Below are 24,138 nucleotides of genomic sequence, written 5' to 3'. Positions count from 1 at the left end.
TCAGGGACTGATTTTGGTGATGAATGTAATGGTACTGTGACCAATCGAATGTACAATTTATGATTTGTTTTGTATGACTGCATGGTATGTGAATATATCTCAATAAAATGAATTAAAAAAAAAATCTATGATAGTATGTCGTTTCCTAGATTTTTACACTCAAGCACAAGCAACAAAAGGAAATCTAGATAAATGGGACCTCCTTAAAACTTCTGTGCTTCCAAGGACTTTGTCAAAGGCGTGCAAAGGCAGCCGACTCAATGGGAGAAAATACTTGGAAACCACATATCTGATAATGGTTTGCTATCCAGAATATATAAAGAAATCTTACAACTCAACAATGAAACGACAAACAGCCCAATTAAAAAAATGGACAAAAGTCATGAGTAGACACTTTTCCAAAGAGGAAATACAAATGGCTAAAAAGCACATGAAAAGACACTCATCTTCATTAGCTATTAGGGAAATGCACATCAAAACCACAATGAGATTTCATTTTACACCTACTAGAATGGCCACTATTAAACAAACAGGAAACCACAAGTGTTAGAGAGGATGTGGAGAAACAGAACACTTTTTCACTGGGGTGGGAATGTAAAATGGTACAGCCACTTGACAAAAGACAGTTTGGTGGTTCCCCAGAAAGTTAAGTATTGAATTACCATGTGACCAGACAATCCCGCTACTTGGTATATACCCAGAAGATCTGAAAGCAGGGACGCGAATAGACACTTGCACACCAATGTTCTTAGCGGCATTATTCACAATTGCCAAAATATGGAAACAACCCAAGTGTACATCAACTGATGAATGGATAAACAAAATATGGTATATACATATGATAGAATATTATTCAGCAATAAGAAGGAACCAAGTTCTAAAGCACACAACAACATGGATCAACCTTGAGGACATTATGTTGGGTTAAATAAGTCAGACAAAAAAGGACAAATATTGTATGAGCTCACTAATATGAACTAATTATAATGTGTAAATTCATAAACATAAAATCTAGAATATAAGTTACCGGGGATAGAACGAAGTTAGAGAATGAGGAGCAGTTACTTAATATGTGCAGAATGTCTGCAATGAACTTAAATGTTTGGAAACGGATCAAGATGATGGTAGCACATTATTGTGAGTATAATTAATGGTGCTGAATTGTGAGTGAATGTGGTTGAAAGGGGTAGTTTAAAGTCATGTATGTCACCAGAAGGAAAGCTAGAAGTAAAAACATGAGAACGTATAACACAATGAATCTTCTTGTGGACAATCACTGTGGTTAATAGTACAAATATAAGAAAGTTCTTTCATGAACTAGAACAAATGTGTGACACTATTACAAGGAGTTAATAGAGGGGTATATGGGAGAAAATGTACCTACTGCAAACTATGGACTTTAATGGCAATATCTTAATATTCTTTCTTCAGCAGTAACAAATGTACCACATAAATACTGGGTGTCAACAATAGAGGGGGAAAAGAGGCATGGGATGTTTTGGGTTTTCTTTTATACTTTTATCTTATTATTATTATTATTGAAGTAACAAAAATATTCTAAAATTGATGATGGTGATGATCACACAACTATGTGATGATACTGGGAGCCACTGATGGTATACTTTGAATAGATTTATGGTGTGTGAATGTAACTCAATAAAATTGTATAAAACAAAAACCAGCATGGGGTACTGGCACAGTGACAGACATATAGATCAATGGAATTGAATTGAGAGCTCAGAAATCAACCCTTATGACCACAGACATAGGGGACTGGTGGTTTGATGGGTTGAGCCCTCTACCATAAGTTTTACCCTTGGGAAGACGGTTGCTGCAAAGGAGAGGCTAGGCCTCCCTATATTTGTGCCTAAGAGTCTCCTCCTGAATGCCTCTTTGTTGCTCAGATGTGGCCCTCTCTCTCTGGCTAAGCCAGCTTGAAAGGTGAAATCACTGCCCTCCTCCCTATGTGGGATCAGACACCCAGGGGAGTGAATCTCCCTGGCAACGTGGAATATGACTCCCGGGGAGGAATGTAGACCCGGCATCGTGGGACGGAGAACATCTTCTTGACCAAAAGGGGGATGTGAAAGGAAATGAAATAAGCTTCAGTGGCAGAGAGATTCCTAAACGAGCCAAGAGATCACTCTGGTGGGCACTCTTATGCACACTTTAGACAACCCTTTTTAGGTTCTAAAGAATTGGGGTAGCTGGTGGTGGATACCTGAAACTATCAAACTACAACCCAGAACCCATGAATCTCGAAGACAGTTGTATAAAAACGTAGCTTATGAGGGGTGACAATGGGATTGGGAAAGCCATAAGGACCAAACTCCACTTTGTCTAGTTTATGGATGGATGTGTAGAAAAGTAGGGGAAGGAAACAGACAGACAAAGGTACCCAGTGTTCTTTTTTTACTTCAATTGCTCTTTTTCACTCTAATTATTATTCTTGTTATTTTTGTGTGTGTGCTAATGAAGGTGTCAGGGATTGATTTAGATGATGAATGTACAACTATGTAATGGTACTGTAAACAATCGAAAGTACAATTTGTTTTGTATGACTGCGTGGTATGTGAATATATCTCAATAAAATGATGATAAAAAAAAAAAAAAAAAAAAAAAGAAATCAACCCTCACATCTATGGCTGATTTTGACAAGGGGACAAAGACCACTCAATTGGGAAAGAATGGTCCGTTCAACAAGTGGTATTGGGAAAACTGGATCTCCATTTGTTTAAAAAAAAAAAAAGAGGACCTCTATCTCACACCTTATATAAAAAAACAACTCAAAATGGATCAAAGAGCTAAATATGAGTAGACTATCAAACTCCTAGAAGAAAACATAGGGAAGCATCTTCAGGATTGTGTTAGGCAATGGTTTCTTTAGACTTTACTCCCAAAGCACAAGCAACAGAAGAAAAAATACATAAATGGGACCTCATCAAAATTAAAAACTTTTGTGCCTCAAAGGACTTTATCAGGAAAGTAAAACGACAACCCACACAATGGGAGAAAATATTTGGAAACCACATATCTGATAAAGGCTTAATTACTCAGGATATATAAAGAAATCCTTCAACTTAACAACAAGACAAACAACCCAATTAAAATATGGGCAAAAGCCTTGCATAGACATCTCTCCAAAGAAGATACACAAATGGCCAGGCATCACTAGCCATCAGGGAAATGCAAATCAAAACCACAATGAGATACCCTTTTACATCCATTAGAATGGCTGCCATTAACAAAAATAGCAGTTTGGAGAAGATGCAGACAAACAGGAACACTCATTCATTGCTAGTGGCAATGTAAAATGGTGCAGCCGCCATAGAAGACAGTTTGGCAGTTTCTCAGAAAGCTAAGTATAGGACTACCACCCCGGCAATCCCACTACTAGGTATATACCCAAAAGAAGTGGAAGCAGGAACTGGAACAGTTATTTGCAGACCAATATTCATAGTGGCATTATGAATGTTGATGGATTCAACATTAGAAAATTCTACTAATGACTTCTGATTCTGGCTGTGACAAACCAGGTAGTATCAGACAAACTGAACCCTCTCTCCCATCAAGAACAACTAAGAAAAGTAAGTAAAATACAACAAAGCAAAACACGACAAACAAACAAACAAAAAACCTTTCTTCCTAGAATTAATTACCTAAGCAACCAGAATTTGAGAATTTGAGAGGGTAAGATCCTGGTGAGAAGAGAAACAATACTTAGATGAGTCTGATGCTCTTTACAGCTTCTACTCTGAGGCACTGTCCACAGAAGCACAAGGCTTCTCTCAAAACTTCCTAAGCCTCTTCCCTAACTTCTCACTTTGAGGTGACGACTGCTTTCAGCTGCTACATCTCTACTCAAATACTGCCTCCCTTTTGTGGCTCTGGAAGAACTACCTGTTCTCAACTTGGGCACTAATTCTTTTCCTTCTCACCTACTCAAGTGTATCGCTTCAAAATTTGTCCTCTTCTCTCCTCATAATAAATTTCCCCTCGGTTGGGATTCAATCATGTACCCCCGCAAAAGATGTGTTTAAGACTTAATCCATATTCCTGTTGGTATGAACCTTTGAAAATACTATTAATAGACTCCTTTGTGAATAGGATCTTTCAAGATCATATTTAGACGAAGCCAAATTGAATCAGGATGGGCCTTAATCTGCTGGGAGGCCTGATAAAGAGAGGAAATTTGGACGCAGTCAGAATAAGTGAGAGGAGAGAAAGCGATCATCATGTGATGGAGAACGGCCACCATCAGAAGGCTACTGACTCTGGGAGAAAGCATGGCCTTGCTGACATCTTGATTTTGGACTTCCAGCCTCAAAACCATGAGACAATAAATTCTTGTTGCATAAGCCAACCCACTGTGTGGTATTTGTCATAACAGTTCTGGCAAACTAAGATACCCTTCTTTACGAGGTCATTTTCAACAACATATACACATGCTTATGACTCAGTTTAAAAAAAACAAACCCTTTCCCATTCTATGTCCTTCCATTTCTCTGCTCTGCTTTACAGAAAAATTCAATAGATTTGCCTCTATGCTCGCTGTCTCCAATAATCCTTCTCCAGGCCCCTCTCTGTCATCACCCAACCCCTACCCCCGAAATCCACCACCATCACTACTGCACTGAAATAGCTCCTCAGGATCTCCAGTGACTTCCACTTTCCGGAATCTGATCTCTCCTTTAAAATCTCCATGGCCACCACCATCTTCTCTCACCCAAATTATTATAACATCCTCCTGACTCATCTCCTGACTTCCACTTGTGCACCTCCTGTAAGAAAGGAATAAGTTTCGTTTTCACATAGAGACAGCATGGAATAAGGGAAATGGAGGCAAAACCAGTTGAAACAAGCCCCAGACAAAGAGAAGAGAGAATCTGCCTGATGTAAAGAGATATGAGGTAGTATCAGAGGCGGGAACTCACAGCAAAAAAAAAAATAAAAATTTGGGGGGGATTGGCTAATCAGTTCAAAATCTCAATAATGAGCTAGTTGGCTCTCTGGGATTGGCTGTACAAATTAAAATCTCAAAAGATGAATTAGTTAGTGTTCTCAGATAGGCTGTAACCTCTGTAGTACCCAGTCAATGGGGAAATGGGAGGGACTTGCGAATTAGGAGTAGGAGATTTAAAGATCGCCATTCTCTTCCTCTGGCGCGCCAGCCTTCCACGTGTTTGGCTGGACGCCCCATCTTGCAAGATCGTAAATAAATTCTTTTCTCCTCCAGAACCGAGAGAGCGTTTATTCCCTTACAGGTACCGCTTTATTTCCGACACCCCCCACTTCCCAAATCGCTTGTGAATATAGAAGCCAGGTGAATTCTTTAAAAAGAATATCAAGAGGGCAGGGTAAGATGGCGGAGTAGTGAGGTGTATGTTTTAGTTACTCCTCCAGGGCAGTAGGTAGCAAGCCAGGAACTGTGTGGACTGGACACTGCAGAGCAATCTGACTTTGGGCATACTTCATACAGCACTCATGAACACATGGAACAGCTGAGATCAGCGAAATCTGTAAGTTTTTGTGGCCAGGGGACCCGCGCCCCTCCCTGCCAGGCTCAGTCCCCTGGGAGGAGGGGCCGTCAGTGCTGGGAACAAGGAGGGAGAACTGCAGTTGCAGCTCTTATCAGAAACTCATTTTACTGATCCAAACTCCAAACACAGATAGACCGAAATCAGACACCAGAGATCCGGGAGCAGCCAGCCCAGCGGAGAGGAGATAGGGATAGCAAAAACAGCAAGGAAAACCCAAAAATAAACGTGGAGACTTTTTAAGACTTCTAGTGAACATAGAACGGGGAAGGGCAGAGCTCAGGCAGAGTCAGGCTCATATGCAAATCCAGAAAGCAAGTTTCTTTGTCTGAAAAACCGGTTTCTCTGCTCCCCAGATCGTTCCTTAATGGCCTTGATCTCCTTGTCTCTTAGCATTTCAATAGCCCATTAGATTTGCTAGGAGGGCCCTACTTTTTTTTTTTTTTTAATCTTTTTCTCTTTTTCTAAAACAATTACTCTAAGAAGCCCATTACAGAAAGCCTCAAAGACTCACAGTTTGGACCCAGACAAAAGCAGAGCTAAGAGAGCTCTGAGACACACAGCAGTAAGTCCAGTGGCTGAGAAAAATCACTAAACACCACAACTTCCCAAGAAAAGGGAGGTGTCCCCTCACAGCCATCTTCCTGGTGGGCAGGGAACACTCCTGCCAGGCACCGGCTCCACAACCCAGAGCTGCCCACACAAAATCAGGTGTGGACATTAGCCTTTCCCGCACCTTCAGCTAGTTGTCCCCGAGTTGGGAAGGCAGAGCTGTGTGAATTAACACACCCAATTCAGCCATCCTTTCAGCAGACTGGGAATGCCCCTTCACAGCCCTGCAGCCCAGAACTGCCCTGGGGGATGGCACTCACCTGTGACATAGCACAATCATCCCTCAACCTGGGGGTGCATGGCTTAGAAGAGGGACCCACTCCCAAGTCTCAGGGGCCATACGCCAATACCAAGGACTTGTGGGTCAGCAGCAGAGACAAACTATGGCAGGAGTGAACTGAAGGATTAGACTATTGCAGCAGTTTTAAACTCCAGGAACACCAGGGAGATCTGATTGTTAGAGCCGCCCCCACCAACCGCTTAGACACACGCCCCATATACAGGATGGGCAACACCAACTACACATGCAAGCTTGGTGCACCAATTGGACCCCACAAAACTCACACCCCCACTCACCACAAAGACAAAGTGGGGGAGAACTGGCTTGAGGGGAATAGGTGGCTCGCGTACGCCACCTGCTAATTAGAGAAAGTGTTCTCCACAAAGCTGTAGATCTGACAAATTAGAGATAAGGGTTTTAATTGGTCTACAAATCCTAAAAGAACCCTATCAAGTTAAGCAAATGCCAAGAGGCCAAAAACAACAGAAAATTTTAAAGCATATGAAAAAACCAGACAATATGGATAACCCAAGCCCAAGCAGCCAAATCAAAAGATCAGAGGAGACACAGTACTTGGAGCAATTAATCAAAGAACTAAAGATGAACGAGACCATGGCATAGGATATAAAGGACATGAAGAAGAGCATGGCACAGGATATAAAGGACATGAAGACGACCCTAAAACAGCATAAAGAAGAAATTGCAAGAGTAAATAAAAAAATAGACGATCTTATGGAAATAAAAGAAACTGTTGGCCAAATTAAAAAGATTCTGGATACTCACAGTAGAAGAATAGAAGAAGGTGAACGGCATATCAGTGACCTGGAGGACAACAGAATGGAGAATGAAAGAACAAAAGAAAGAATGGGGAAAAAACATCGAAAAAATCAAAATGGATCTTGGGGATATGATAGATAATATAAAACATCAAAATATAAGACTCACTGGTGCTCCAGAAGGGGAAGAGAAGGGTAAAGGTCTAGAAAGAGTATTCGAAGAAATTGTTAGGGAAAACTTCCCAAACTTTCTACACAATATAAATACACAAATCATAAATGCCCAGCGAACTCCAAATAGAATAAATCCAAATAAACCCACTCTGAGACATATTCTATTCACACTGTCAAATACAGAAGAGAAAGAGCAAATTCTGAAAGCAGCAAGAGAAAAGCAATTCACCACATACAAAGGAAACAGCATAAGACTAAGTAGTGACTACTCAGCAGCTACCATGGAGGTGAGAAGACAGTGGCATGATGTATTTAAAATTCTGAGACAGAAAAATTGCCAACCAAGAATTCTTTATCAGCAAAGCTCTCCTTCAAATCTGAGGGAGAGCTTCAATTTTTCACAGACAAACAAATGCAGAGAGAATCTGCTAACAAGAGACCTGCCCTTCTTGAGATACTAAAGAGAACCCTACTGACAGAGAAACAAAGAAAGGAGAGAGAGATATGGAGAAAGGTTCAGTACTAAAGAGATTCAGTATGGGTACGTTAAAGGACATTAAGAGAGAGAGGGAAATAAATATATATATATATATATATATATATGACAAACATAAACCAAAGGATAAGGTGGCTGATTCAGGAAATACCTTCACAGTAATAACACTGAATGTAAATGGATTAAACTCCCCAATTAAAAGATATAGATTCGCAGAATGGATCAAAAAAATGAACCATCAATATGTTGCATACAAGAGACTCATCTCAGACACAGGGACACAAAGAAATTGAAAGTGAAAGGATGGAAAAAAATATTTCATGCAACCTACTGCCAAAAGAAAGCAGGAGTAGCAATATTAATCTCAGATAAAATAGACTTCAAATGCAAGGATGTTAGGAGAGACAAAGAAGGCCACTACATATAATAAAAGGGGCAATTCAACAAGAAGAAATAACAATCATAAATGTTTATGCACCCAATCAAGGTGCCACAAAATACATGAGACAAACACTGGGAAAACTAAAGGAAGCAATTGATGTTTCCACAATAATTGTGGGAGACTTCAACACATCACTGTCTCCTATAGATAGATCAACCAGACAGAAGGCCAATAAGGAAATTGAAAACCTAAACAATCTGATAAATGAATTGGATTTAAAAAGAATATCAGCGCACAACACAGAAAACTCTCCAATAAAGTTCTCTTCTCTGGGCCACCACTCTGACCTCACTTCCCACCTCACTCCTCCTGGCTCCCTTTGCTGCAGCCACACAGGCCCCTTCCCTAGCCTTGACCATGTCAAACACTTGCCCACCGCTGTAGTTCTCTGCTCCTGCTGATTCTGCCACCTGGAAAGCTCTTCTCCCCAGATCTCTCCATGGCTTCTCTCCCTCCCTTCTGCAGGTTTCTGCTCCAAGGCCACCTTATCCAAAGGACTTCCTGGCAGGACCCCCTGCCCAGCAACACTCACCATCCTACTTCCTGCCCCCAATTTTCTCCATTGCAGGTATAACCACCTTACATATTATCGATTTCCTTTTTTTATTTGGTTTGTTGTCTCTTCCTGTGAGAATGGAAGCTCCAAGAAGGCAGGAAGCTTTCACTGTTCTGTTCACTGGCTACCTTCCCAGAAGCCAGAGCAATGCCTGGCACAGGTTGGTACTCCTAATATTCACTGAACAAACGAAGGGCAGGATCAAGAAAAGGATACCTGCTATCAACCTACTACTCTGCACTGTGTGAAGGTCCCCCTGCAGTTAGATGAGGTATGCAAGATTCATCGTAGGAAGAGAAAGGGAACTACAAACTTGCCCCTATTAGCGGACAATGGGATTGCTTATGATGAAAATCCAAGGGAACTAAGTAATACAAGGTTACTGGACACAAGATCATTGTACAAATTGACACATTTCTACATAATTAATTTTAAAATGCAAATATAAAAAATGATCCTATTTTACTATGGAAAGAAAAACTACAAAGTACCAAGAAATAAACCTAATAAAACTATGTAAGGTCTTCTTAGAGAAATTAATCAAACTTGAATAGAAGGCTATAAAGGAAGACCTGAATAAATGGAGAGAGAAACCTTATTCATAGCTGAGGAGAGGCAATGTTTGAAAGGTATCAATTCTCTCTAAATTAATCTATAAATTCACTCTGGTTCTGGTCAACATTCCAGAAAAATTCTTCTGAGGAACTTGACAAATTAACTATAAAATTAAATTGGAAAAATGAAGATTTAAGAATAGTTTTCCTTTCTGGTCAAAGACAAAAAAACAAACAAGGAAGCAGGCGGGTTTTATCCTATCAGATATCAAGGCATATTACAAAGTTCTTTTAATTAAAAGTTGTATTAACACAGAAATAGAAAAGCAGAACAGAACACATCCCAGAAATACACCCATGTGTATTTGGGAATCCAACAGAGGTTATGACTGACTAGCATTGCTTATCAGTGGGAAGGGAGATGTCAATAAACAGCATTGTGACAACTGGCTTTCTATATGAAAAAAAGAAAAAAACAGAATGTAATCCTAGAATGGGAAAATACAATCTGCAGATGAATTAAACATCTAAATATGGAAAAACTAAAAACAAAAACAAAACCAAAACCATAAAACATGGAAAGCAGGAAAAAATCTCTCTGCCTTTGAAACAGGGCGTTCTTAAGAATCAAAGACAGAAAACATTTAAGAAAAGATTAATAAATATGAGTATCAAGATTAAAGGTTATAGTAACAAAAGAGATCATTAATTTAAAAAGGCAAGCAATAGTGTGGGAGAAAATATTGGTCAGAGATATAATAGACATAGCATAAAAATTCACATACATAAAGAAATACAAATCAAACACTGACAATCCAATAGAAAAATGGATAGCGGATACAAGTAATTCACAGGAGAAAAAGTCCAAGAGGCCAAGAAACAAATGAAAATACGCAGTTTTTCTAGTAACCAAGTAAATGCAAACTACATGAGCCAGACATAATTCTCCACTCATCAAATACTTTAAAGTTTGACAAGATCAAGTGACAGGGAGGATCCGAGGGAAATGGCAACTTGAAAATTTGGAACACTGCTAATGTAAGGATAAATTGGTACACCCTCTTTGGAGAGTAATTAGGCAGAACTGATTAAAATGTAAAATGTGTGTTCTCTCCCACCCAGTAATTCTGTCCGAAGTCCATACCCTACAAAAATTCTCTTGTCATGCCTGGGCACGCATACACCAGGGAGGCTCTAAGTGTTGATAAAATACTGAAAACACCTAAATGTCCATTATCAGGAAAATGGACAAAGACAATGTAGTGACTCAACACCCTACAGAATCTAACAGAAATGAACTAGGTCTGTATACATCAAACTAGACCAAACTCCAAATCATAATGTTGAATAATAAAATCGTTCTTTTTAACTGCTTCCTAATGGTGGATGTAACTCATTCTTTTTTTTTTTTTTTTCATTTTTATTGAGATTGTTCAGATACCATACAATTATCCAAAGATCCAAAGTGTACAATCACTTGCCCCTGGGTACCCTCATACAGCTGTGCATCCATCACACTTAATTTTTGTTCAATTTTTAGAAACTTTTCATTACTCCAGACAAGAAATAAAGTGAAAGATGAAAAAAGAAAAAAAGAAAAGGAAACTCTAATCCTCCACTATCCCTAACCAACCCCCCTCAATTGTTGACTCCTAGTATTGATATAGTACGTTTGTTACTGTTAATGAAAAAATGTTGAAATACTACTAACTGTAGTATATAGTTTGTAATAGGTATAAAGTTCTTCCCTATATGCCCCTCTATTATTAACTTCAAATTGTATTGTCATACGTTTGTTCTGGTTCATGAAGTGATTTCTAGTATTTGTACAGTTGATCACGGACATTGCCCACCATAGGATTCAGTTTTATACATTTCCATCTTTTGACCTCCAACTTTCCTTCTGGTGACATATATGACTCTGAGCTTCCCCTTTCCACCTCATTCACACACCATTCGGCGCTGTTAGTTATTCTCACATCTTGCTACCAACACCCCTGTTCATTTCCAAACATTTAAGTTCATCCTAATTGAACATTCTGCTCATACTAAGCAAGAGCATCTACATTTCTTCCACAAGGCAGGAGAGTCAAAGAAGGTAGAGAGGCAAAAGAAAGAGGAAACAAAAAAATGACAGCTAGGAAGCAGCAAAAGGGAAAATAACCTTAAATCAAAGTAGAATAAAGAATCAGACAATACCACCAATGTCAAGTGTCTAACATGCCTCCCCTATCCCCCCCCCCTTATCTGCATTCACCTTGGTATATCACCTTTGTTACATTAAAGGAAGCATAATACAATGATTCTATTAGTTACAGTCTCTAGTTTATGCTGATTGCTTCCCTCCCCCAATGCCTCCCCATTTTTAACACCTTGCAAGGTTGACATTTGCTTGCTCTCCCTCATAAAAGAACATATTTGTACATTTTATCACAATTGTTGAATACTCTAGATTTCACCAAGTTACACAGTCCCAGTCTTTATCTTTCCTCCTTTCTTGTGGTGTCTCACATGCTCCCCATCTTCCTCTCTCAAACGTATTCATAGTTACCTTTCAGTGTACTTACATTGTTGTGCTACCATCTCCCAAAATTGTGTTCCAAACCACACACTCCTGTCTTCTATCACCCTGTAGTGCTCCCTTTAGTATTTCCTGTAGGGCAGGTGTCTTGTTCACAAAGTCTCTCATTGTCTGTTTGTCAGAAAATATTTTGAGCTCTCCCTCATATTTGAAGGACAGCTTTGCTGGATACAGGATTCTTGGTTGGTGGTTTTTCTCTTTCAGTATCTTAAATATATCACACCACTTCCTTCTTGCCTCCATGGTTTCTGCTGAGAGATCCACACATAGTCTTATTAAGCTTCCTTTGTATGTAATGGATTGCTTTTCTCTTGCTGCTTTCAGGATTCTCTCTTTGTCTTTGACATTTGATAATCTGATTATTAAGCGTCTTGGCGTAGGCCTATTCATATCTCTTCTGTTTGGGGTACGCTGCGCTTCTTGGATCTGTAATTTTATGTCTTTAATAAGAGATGGGAAATTTTCATTAATTATTTCCTCTATTATTGCTTCTGCCCCCTTTCCCTTCTCTTCTCCTTCTGGGACACCAATGATACGTACATTATTGTACTTTCTTTCATCCTTGAGTTCCCGGAGACGTTGCTCATAATTTTTCATTCTTTTCTCCATCTGCTCCTTTGCGTGTAGGCTTTCAGGTGTTTTGTTCTCCAGTTCCTGAGTGCCTTCTTCTGCTTCTTGAGATCTGCTGTTGTATGTTTCCATTGTGTCTTTCATCTCTTGTGTTGTGCCTTTCATTTCCATAGATTCTACTAGTAGGTTTTTTGAACTTTTGATTTCTGCCGTATACATGTCCAGTGCTTCCTTTACAGCCTCTATCTCTTTTGCAATATCTTCTCTAAACTTTTTGATTTGATTTAGCATTAGTTGTTTAAGTTCCTGTATCTCAGTTGAAGTGTACGTTTGTTCCTCTGACTGGGCCATAACTTTGTTTTTCTTAGTGTAGGTTATAATTTTCTGTTGTGTAGGCATGGTTTCCTTGGTTATCCAAATCAGGTTTTCTCAGACCAGAATAGGCTCAGGTCCCAGAGGGAAGAAATATTCAGTATCTGGTTTCCCTGCGGGTGTGTCTTAGAAAATTGCTCCACCCTTTGATGCCTCGGGTCACTGTGCTTTTCTGCCCAGCAGGTGACGCCTGTTAGCCTGTAATTCTTGCCTGGTGTGAGGAGGTGTGGCCGTGTTCCCCCAGGCTCTGGGGTCTGGTTCTGAATGGAAAGGGCCCCACCCCTTTCCTCCTAGAGAAGACAGACCCCTCAGGTGGAGGTCATTAGCATTTCAATGGTCTCTCTCTCTGCTTGTGGTGTCTCCACCCTTCCCAGAGTCACAGCCCTGGAAACTGAAAATGACTGGGGCTTTCTCCACTGAGCCAAAAAAGAAACAGATAGTCCCCTTCAGACCCAGTCCAAGACGACCCTCCGGCTCTCCCAGGTCAGTCGTCACCCAAAGCCTCTGTCTGTTTTTTGGGGCTGCGTACCTGTAGTGAGCAGTTCACACTCGCTACTTAAAACCCCAATTGGAGCTCAGCTGAGCTGTATTCGCTTGCTGGGAGAGAGCTTCTCTGTGGCACCACGCAGCTCTGCAGCTCGGGCTATGGGGGAGGGGGTCTCCCGACCTGGTTCCGCAGGTTTTACTTACAGATTTTATGCTGTGTTCTCGGGCATTCCTCCCAATTCAGGTTGGTGTATGATGAATGGATGGTCTCATTTGTCCCCCCGCAGTTATTCTGGATTATTTACTAGTTGTTTCTGGTTTTTTGTAGTTGTTCCAGGGGGACTACTTAGCTTCCACTCCTCTCTATGCCGCCATCTTGCCCCGTAACTAATATTTTACCGTGGCAGACTGTATTGTCCAAAGATGTCCCCAACATCATCTCCCAGCCCACACTCTAGAACCTTGACACTTCCACCATGAGGTAGGCTCCAGTTCTCCTCTCTGGGTGAACCTGGGTGAGCTCATGCCTTGCTTGTGGTCAATCGAACACAGCAGAAGAGCTGCTACGTGGCTTCTGAGGCTAGCTCATAAAAGGTGACACAGAAAACCCAGCTGCAGGACTCGGGCAAGATGGCAGCATAGAGAGGAGTGGAAGCTAAGTAGTCCCCCTGGAACAACTACAAAAAACCAGAAACAACTAGTAAATAATCCAGAATAACTGCGGGGGGACAAACGAGACCATCCATTCATCATACACCAACCTGAATTGGGAGGAATGCCCGAGAACACAGCAATAAAATCTGTAAGTAAAACCTGCGGAACCAGGTCAGGGAGACCCCCTCCCTCATAGCCCAAGCTGCGGAGCCTCGTGGTTGCCACAGAGAAGCTCTCTCCCAGCAAGCGAATACAGCTCAGCTGAGCTCCAACTGGGGTTTTAAGTAGCGAGTGTGAACTGCTCACTACAGGTACGCAGCCCCAAAAAACAGGACAGAGGCTTTGGGTGATGACTGACCTGGGAGAGCCGGAGGGTCGCCTTGGACTGGGTCTTGAAGGGGACTATCTGTTTCTTTTTTGGCTCAGTGGAGAAAGCCCCAGTCATTTTTAGTTTCCAGGGCTGTGACTCTGGGAAGGGTGGAGACACCACAAGCAGAGCGAGACCATTGAAATGCTAATGACCCTCCACCTGAGGGGTCTGTCTTCTCTAGGAGGAAAGGGGTGGGGGCCCTTTCCATTCAGAACCAGACCCCAGAGCCTGGGGGGAACACGGCCACACCTTCCTCACACCAGGCAAGAATTACAGGCTAACAGGCATGTCACCTTGCTGGGCAGAAAAGCACAGTGACCCGAGGCATCAAAGGGTGGAGCAATTTTCTAAGACACACCCGCAGGGAAACCAGATACTGAATATTTCTTCCCTCTGGGACCTGAGCCTGTTCTGGTCTGGGAAAACCTGATTTGGATAACCAAGGAAACCATGCCTAGACAACAGAAAATTACAACCTACACTAAGAAAAACAAAGTTATGGCCCAGTTAAAGGAACAAACGTACACTTCAACTGAGATACAGGAATTTAAACAACTAATGCTAAATCAATTCAAAAAGTTTAGAGAAGATATTGCAAAAGAGATAGAGGCTGTAAAGGAAGCACTGGACATGTATACGGCAGAAATCAAAAGTTCAAAAAACCTACTAGTAGAAATCTATGGAAATGAAAGGCACAACACAAGAGATGAAAGACACAATGGAAACATACAAGCAGCAGATCTCAAGAGGCAGAAGAAAACACTCAGGAACTGGAGAACAAAATACCTGAAAGCCTACACGCAAAGGAGCAGATGGAGAAAAGAATGAAAAAATATGAGCAACGTCTCCGGGAACTCAAGGATGAAAGAAAGTACAATAATGTACGTATCATTGGTGTCCCAGAAGGAGAAGAGAAGGCAAAGGGGGCAGAAGCAATAATAGAGGAAATAATTAATGAAAATTTCCCATCTCTTATTAAAGACATAAAATTACAGATCCAAGAAGCACAGCGTACCCCAAACAGAAGAGATATGAATAGGCCTACGCCAAGACACTTAATAATCAGATTATCAAATGTCAAAGACAAAGAGAGAATCCTGAAAGCAGCAAGAGAAAAGCAATCCATTACATACAAAGGAAGCTTAATAAGACTATGTGTGGATCTCTCAGCAGAAACCATGGAGGCAAGAAGGAAGTGGTGTGATATATTTAAGATACTGAAAGAGAAAAACCACCAACCAAGAATCCTGTATCCAGCAAAGCTGTCCTTCAAATATGAGGGAGAGCTCAAAATATTTTTTGACAAACAGACAATGAGGAGACTTTGTGAACAAGACACCTGCCCTACAGGAAATACTAAAGGGAGCACTACAGGGGTGATAGAAGACAGGAGTGTTGTGGTTTGGAAACAATTTTGGGAGATGGTAGCACAACAATGTAAGTACACTGAACAAAGGTAACTATGAATACGTTTGAGAGAGGAAGATGGGGGAGCATGTGAGACACCACAAGAAAGGAGGAAAGATAAAGACTGGGACTATGTAACTTGGTGAAATCTAGAGTATTCAACAATTGTGATAAAATGTACAAATATGTTCTTTTACGAGGGGAGAGCAAGCAAATGTCACCTTTGCAAGGTGTTAAAAATGGGGAGGCATTGGGGGAGGGATGCAAATCAGCATAAACTAGAGACTGTAACTAATAGAATCATTGTATTATACTTCCTTTAATGTAACAAAGGTGATATACCAAGGTGAATGCAGATAAGAGGGGGGGATAGGGGAGGCATGTTAGACACTTGACATTGGTGGTATTGTCTGATTCTTTATTCTACTTTGATTTAAGGTTATTTTTTCCTTTTGCTGCTTCCTAGCTGTCTTTTTTTTGTTTCCTCTTTCTTTTGCCTCTCTACCCTCTTTGACTCTCCCTCCTGCCTTGTGGAAGAAATGTAGATGCTCTTGCTTAGTATGAGCAGAATGTTCAATTAGGATGAACTTAAATGTTTGGAAATGAACAGGGGTGTTGGTAGCAAGATGTGAGACTAACTAACAGCGCCGAATGGTGTGTGAATGAGGTGGAAAGGGGAAGCTCAGAGTCATATATGTCACCAGAAGGAAAGTTGGTGGTCAAAAGATGGAAATGTATAAAACTGAATCCTATGGTGGGCAATGTCCGTGATCAACTATACAAACACTAGAAATCACTTCATGAACCAGAACAAACGTATGACAATACAATTCGAAGTTAATAATAGAGGGGCATATAGGGAAGAACTATATACCTATTACAAACTATATACTACAGTTAGTAGTATTTAAACATTTTTTCATAAACAGTAACAAACGTACTATATCAATACTAGGAGTCAACAATTGAGGGGGGTTGGTTAGGGATAGTGGAGGATTAGAGTTTCCTTTTCTTTTTTTCTTTTTTCATCTTTCACTTTATTTCTTGTCTGGAGTAATGAAAAGTTTCTAAAAATTGAACAAAAATTAAGTGTGATGGATGCACAGCTGTATGAGGGTACCCAGGGGCAAGTGATTGTACACTTTGGATCTTTGGATAATTGTATGGTATCTGAACAATCTCATAAAAATGGAAAAAAAAAAAAAAAGGTGACACAGCCTTGTCAGCTGAAGCACTCATACTTGGAGCATGAGCCACCGTTAAGACGCCTGACTACCCTGAGGCTGCCGTGCTGCTTCCAAGGAATTAAGTCACATGGAGAGGACAGGGATAGACACTTTGGTCAGCAGTTGTGGTCTGAGTCATCCTAGTCGAGGCTCCAGACACGAGTGAATGAGCCTGCAGAGGATTCCATCCCCCTGCTGTCAAGATATCCCTGCCCCTTGCGTCTTCCCAGTTGAGGCCCCAAACATCATGGAGAAAAGGAGTTCTTGCCATGCCTTTTCAAATTCCAAATCCATGATCATTATAAAATGGCGGATGCTTTACGCCACTTGGTTTGGGGTGATTTGTTACATGGAAGCAAAAGTAACTAGAACACTTACTGATGATGGCAGTGAGGGGCCTGTCTTATTTGTTACTATGCATAATACAGCTAAGAAATCTTTGTACATGCCTCTACACAAGACGGTTCTTTGGGAGAGATACTGAAAAGGAGACTCCAACTGCCCTTTGGTGCAAGTAGAGGAGGCCACTATGCCTGTTTCTAATAATATTAATAACTGCATTGATGACTGTAACAAATGCTACTATCTCTTGGGCTCCTGCCAAGGGCTTTGTGTTCCTTACCTCATGTAATACTTAGAACATCCCTGTGGGTCAGTACTGGTCTACCCAATTTATAGGTGAGGAAATGGAGGCCAGGAGGAGTGAAGGGATTCACCCAAGGTCTCCCTAGATTGCTTTCTCGCCACAACAGGAGAAAAGGGATGACGGAACTCCCTTCTCAGGCTGCCAGCTCCGTGCCTCCCCACCTCCCCTCTCGTCCCCTGTGGCACTGAGGCTGGAGGCCTGCCCTCCTTTTCTTTACTGTCGGTGCCTTGCCTGGACTGTGTCTGTCCAGAAGGCAGAATGGGAGCAGCTGCAGCAGGCACAGCTATCACCATCGACCGCCCACCACTCAGGGCCAAGAATCCACATACGTAGCTTTCTCTATCCCCACCCCAGGCTGAGGGGTGAGGATGACTGTCCCTACTGAACAGATGAGGAGATGGAGGCCACACAGCTGTTGAGTGGCAGGGCCAGAGCCACTTTACTCCATGTGACTGTTTCCTCTTTTTAATAGCTCTCTGGGTTGCAGGGAGTAACAAAACGACAAACGCCGAGTGCTGGTTCCTGGTAAGCTCTGTGTTTAAGACTCCCTCTGCTTCTCCACTCATCCTGGATCAGTCCTGAGTAATCTCCAGGCCACAAGAGTTTCCACTATGTCTAAACCTTCATTTTATCCCTACCTCCCCTTAATGGCAATAATGACATCTGCGTAAATTGACCTCCGTCATCTTGCTTCTCCAAGAGCTCCTCATCCAACCAAGCATGACCTCCTCATACCATCCTCTTTCAAGTTACTGTCCTCTCCATCTACTTGTGCCCTGAACCAGGAAAGGTGGAGTTATCCACCTTACTCCTGTGCTCCATCATCTGTCAGACACCAAATCCAGTCCATTTGGAATGTTCAGAAAACATTTCTTGTGCCCATCTGTTCCTTCTTCTCCATTCCCACTGCCTGAGTCCTCTACTTCCAGTGCATTTTTCACTCTGCAGTCACGGTGATCTTTCTAAAAGGAAAAATCTAACCACATCATTATTGCTCCAGATCACTCAACAACTCTCCCCTGCCTACAGGGCAACAGCCCAGCACCTTGACCTGATACCTGATGCCCTTCACAGTCGGCCTTCTGCTCTTGTGACCTACCACCTTCCTCTTTCCATCCCTTTCTTTTCAGTCGCAGTTACTGGAACTTGCCACTTCCTTTCACGCTTCTGTGTCTTTGCACATGCTGCTTCCTCCACCTGGACTGCCCTTTCTCTTCCCTCCCTGCCTGCAGATATGCTCCAAGGTCAAACTCAAATGGAACCTCCTTGGTGAAGCTTTTCATGGGTATAAGCAGAGTGATCTTAGAACTTGTGGCCAAAGGCAGGGCCTTGAGCAGATGGCTATCCAAATTCAACCACAGAAAACACAGTCACGTCCACAAAGAGCTGTGGTCCCAAGATATGGGAAGTGTCTCAAAAGAATAAGGCCCAGTTTTAAAGGCCTCTCTATTTAGACAAGAAGATAATGCAAAAATCCATTCAAGAGAGGCACCCACCTGGGTGGGCAATGCTGATTTCCCTAAGCAGTTAGAATATATATCTTGAATCTAAGGGACATGAGCTATGTGACTACATCTATCTGTAAGTTATGGTCATTGATGTAGGACTATGAAAAAAAAGGGCTCCATCCAGAGATTGGTCTCAAACGCATGGGTTGGAATCTAGTTATTAAGAAATGTCATGTTTCCAGGGCAAGCCAGGCCAAAGGGTAAAGGTTGAAACTGATTGTGTTTTAAAACTTCAACTTCCATATGAGACCAAGGGAATAGATATCTATTTGGTACAGGATCTAAATCTTCTAAACGGTACAACTCTACAGTCGATTTGTTCAAACACCACAATTGCATGGAACTTTGCATAGGAAGTGAGATACAGTAGGTTAGTATAGGCTGGAGTGACATAGTGACACATCCCAGAGTAATTTGGGCAGATAATAAAAAATATATTTACAGCCTCCCTATCCCCAGCCCCGAGGATCTGGGGGAAGGTGCAGATGTGTTGGACATCCTCACCTGGACTGGTATTGATGTTGTCACAAACACTGGGACTGGCGGTTTGATGTGCTGAGCCCTTGAGCATGGGACTTGCCCTTAGGAAGCCTATTACCACAAAGGAGAGTCTAAACTTGCATGTAATGGTGCCTAAGAGTCTCCCCCTGAGTACCTCTCTGTTGCTCAGATGTGGCCCTCTCTCTCTCTAGCTGAGCCATCTCGACAGGTGAACTCGCTGCCCTCCCCCCCTACGTGGGACCCGACTCCCAGGGGTGTAAATCTCCCTGGCAATGCAGAATATGACTCCTGGGAATGAATGTGGACCCGGCATTGTGGGACTGAGAGTATCTTCTTGACCAAAAGGGGGATGCAAAATGAGACGAAATAGTTTCAGTGGCTGAGAGATTTCAAATGGAGTCGAGAGGTCATTCTGGTGGACATTCTTATGCACTATATAGATAACACCTCTTAGGTTTTAAGGTATTGGAATAGCTAGAAGTAAATACCTGAAACTACCAAACTCCAACCCAGCAGTCTGGACTCCTGAAGACAATTATATAATAATGTAGATTACAAGGGGTGACAGTGTGATTGTGAAGACCTTATGGATCACACCCCCTTTATCTAGTGTATGGATGAGTGGAGGAATGGGGATAAAAAGTAAAGGACAAATGGGGTGGGATGGGGGGATGATTTGGGTGTTCTTTTTTCACTTTTATTTTTTATTCTTGTTCTGGTTCTTTCTGATGTAAGGAAAATGTTCAGAGATAGATTGTGGTGATGAACGCATAACTATGTTATCATATTGTGGACAGTGGATTGTATACCATGGATGATTGTATGGTATGTGAATGTATTTCAATAAAACTGAATTTAATAACAAAAAAAAAAAAAAAAAAAAAAAAAGAAAGAAATGTCATGTTTAAAGGGCAAACTCTTCCCCCAAAACTATATGGGAGGGTAACACCAATACTGTTTGACATGACATAATTTCCTTAGCAAGGAAGCTCTTCTCACTCTAGAAAGAACTAGATTTAAGTATAGTACAGAAATGTTAAAAAGACTCAAACTTACCATATCACCATGTTGGCAGCAGGGATCTGGGCACCCCCACCCCATCTTACTCTCCTGATCTGTGCTATTCACTTTGGCAGCCGCTAGCCACATGGGACTAGCGAGCACTTGAAATGTGGCTTGTCTGAACTGAGATGTGCTGTGAAGATTTAACATGAAAAGGAATGTAAAATACCTCATTAATAAATTTTTTATATTGAATACATGTTGAAAATACTATTATTTAGGATATACTGGATTAATTAAATTATTAAAATTAATTTTACCTGTTTCTTTTTACTTTCCAAATGCAGCTCCCAGAACACTTAAAATCACACAAGACTAGCGTTATATTTCTAGATGCTCTGAACTTGAGCTACCAGGCAGTGGGGGGCACTGCCAACGCCATGGGATTAAAAGCTCCCTTCCTCTGCCCTGCTCCTAGAATGCCAGCAACCAGACACATGCCCTGCCCCCAGCAAATGAAGGTTCTTTTCTGAAGACGATTTGAAGGACTACAGAGAAGAGACACATTTCAAGGTCCTTCCCCCAACCCCCAAGGAAAGGGCTAGTATGTCACCCAGTCATCACAGAGCAGGAACTCTCTGGGGTTCCTAGAATCCCACCTAGGAGAGCATAGATAGAATTCAGGATGTTCTTAAGCTTGGACGGGTAACGAACCACTTTAGTTTTAAAGTCAGCAGTACCTGTGACTGAAATCGCAGCTGGTTTCATATCACAATTACAGTTGTCACATCATTAAGCACCATGGAAATGCAAATCAAAACCATGAGATACCACTTCATATCCAGTAAAATGACTATAATCAGAAGACAGATCATAACAAGTGTTGGTGAGAATGTGGAGAAACTGGAACCTTCATACACTGCTGGTGGGAATGTAAAATGGCACAACCACTTTGGGAAACAGTTTGGCAGTTCCTCAACAAGTTAAACATAGAGTTACCATATGACCCAATAATTCCTCCCTTTAAGTATATATCCAAGAGATAGGAAAACAAACATACATTCACACAAGAATGTGTACACAAATGCTCACAGCAACATTGTTAATAATAGCCAAAAAAGTAGAAACGATCCAATTAACCAAAAACCGATGAAGGAATAAAATGTGTTCAGAATAGGCAAATTCATAGAGACAGGATTTGTGGTTGCCTGGAGCTGGGGGACAGGGAGGAATGACGAGTGACTGCTAATGGGTACAGGTGGGTAGAGGGTTTCTTTTGGTGTGAAAAACTATTCTGGAATTAGACAGTGGTGATGGTTGTACAACCTTGTTAATATATTAAAATCCACCTTAAGAGGATAAATTGTATGGTAAGTGAATGATACATCAATAAAGCTGTTATGGAGGGGGGAAGGGGGAGATAAGTCCTAGGAAGTACAACAAAAAGACAGACACGGGAAGAAAAGACAGAGACTGAGGATCAATCTAGCAGGTCCACCATATGACTGACAGGAATTCTGGAAGGAGAGAAACAGGGGAAATGGAAGTGAGAAAATTTTTTTAAAAATACTTCATATAAGAATATTTCCAAGAAGCAAAAGACTTGAGCTTCTAGATGGCAATGATCTACTAACTACTGGCACAATAAATGAAAAAAAAGACCAACCCCACAGCACATCTTGAGAAATTTCACAAGAGAGTCATATTGAAGATCCTAAAAGCTTTCAGAGATTAAAAAAAAAAATTCAAAGGACTGAGACTCAGAACGGCATCAAGCTTTTTACCAGAAGTGACGGAAGCCAAACTGTGTGAGGTCTGAATAAAGACATGCAAAGTTTCAAAAAATTTCTGAGGCATTGCTTCTTAGAAAGCTAACTGAAGATATGTCCCAGCAAAATGAGGCACTAAGACCAAGAAAGCAGAAGATGGGGTCCAAAAAGCAGGGTGTCCATCACGGAAAAGTGGCCAAGGGCTGTTCCAGGTGATATAGGGGAAGTCTTGGGACAACAGCTGGGTGGCAGGCCCAGAAAGCAACCTGGCCAGAATAGAGGACAGAGGGCATGAAATCATGGGATTATCCGGTATGTTTGCATATTTGGAAAATTATATTAACGAGGGTTGGTGGAATGTGTGGGAAAAAAATGTGGTAACCATTCATTGTAGGAAAAACATGTATAAAAAAAGAAAATGAGATAATATTATACTATTAGACTATCCAGTGAACAACATTCACACGCATAAATAGAAATACTCGTCGTTATTTAACCAAAAACCTGCGATGTAATATAGGGTGGGTGGGGCAGAGGGACTGGGGGTGGTGTAAAAGAGTTAAATCCTCATCTATTGTAACAGGAAATAAATACACAATGATGATTAATTTTAAGAAAGAAATACAAGGTAACTAAATATTTCTTAAAAATATGAAGGTAAATACCAGAATTTACAGTTATTAAGGGCTCAAAATGGGGAAAGGCTAAGTAGAGCTGTAGGCTGAGTGTTTTCTGTTAGAAGCCTTTTAGTGCTCTCTGATCCTTGCCTCTGTTCTGATATTTTAAATACTGTTATTGTAAAAAGTTATTAGGTGCACACCTCAACAGATTCTCATACACCAGTGGGAGTGACATCAAAGCTGGGAACTGGCTGGGGGACAGTGAAACAATGACTCTGAAGCTCCTTCTGAATCATCAAAGGGTACTTTCCTCAGGTCCCACCCCACTGGGGGTCAGTGGGATGCTGTGTCTATCCCAATTAGACACTGAAGCCCTGGTCTTCCTGAACATTCTATGGAGGAAATGCTCACTGGGAACTGGAGCTCTCGCCAAACCAGGTCAGTGCAGGGTACAGCTCCTGGGTTGTCAGCCTGGAGCTTCCCAGGGGCCTGTCTCAAAGCCCCCCGCCCACCTTGCCCCCCCCCCGAGTCTCCCCTTTTATTCATGTCTAAGTTCCCTACATATTTCTAGTCCTTTCTTAAGCTAATATCCCAGGGGCATTTTTGGAACTAGGCATGGTATAGATAGGTAAGTGGGAAAGTAGCTAGCACCTGTCTCGCCCATTTATAGTTCCTAACATCCTGTTAAGGCTCACAGATCCCTGGTGTTTGGCACAGGGTAAGTGTCCAACAGGGAGCTGTTGAAGGCACAATTAAGGTGCCATCTAACTTGGCATCACGCACTGTGGCCCTTCACATGCATTGCCACATTCCATCTTCACAACATTCGCATGCAGTTACAGTGGTGTTACTCCCATTTTACAAATGAGGAAACTGGCTCAGACTGACTGGACCAAGGTCAGTCCACCAGCAAGGGAAGACCTGGGGTTTAAACCCAGGTGGCTGACCCCAGACCCCACACTACGACAACCAGCAGCCATTGCCATAAATCCTTTCTAG

General features: G+C 41.6%; 1 protein-coding gene across 9 annotated transcripts in view; it reads right to left on the bottom strand.

Moving 5' to 3' along the window:
- Nucleotides 1–24,138, bottom strand: part of DLGAP4 (DLG associated protein 4) — a 141,519-nt gene that overhangs the window by 13,827 nt on the left and 103,554 nt on the right. The window lies entirely within an intron of this gene.

The sequence above is a fragment of the Choloepus didactylus genome, chromosome 19 (genome assembly GCF_015220235.1).
Source record: "Choloepus didactylus isolate mChoDid1 chromosome 19, mChoDid1.pri, whole genome shotgun sequence".
Classification (NCBI taxonomy): Eukaryota; Metazoa; Chordata; class Mammalia; order Pilosa; family Megalonychidae; genus Choloepus; species Choloepus didactylus.
The sequence above is the reverse complement of the archived record's forward strand: the minus strand, read 5'-3'. Positions and strand labels throughout refer to the sequence as shown.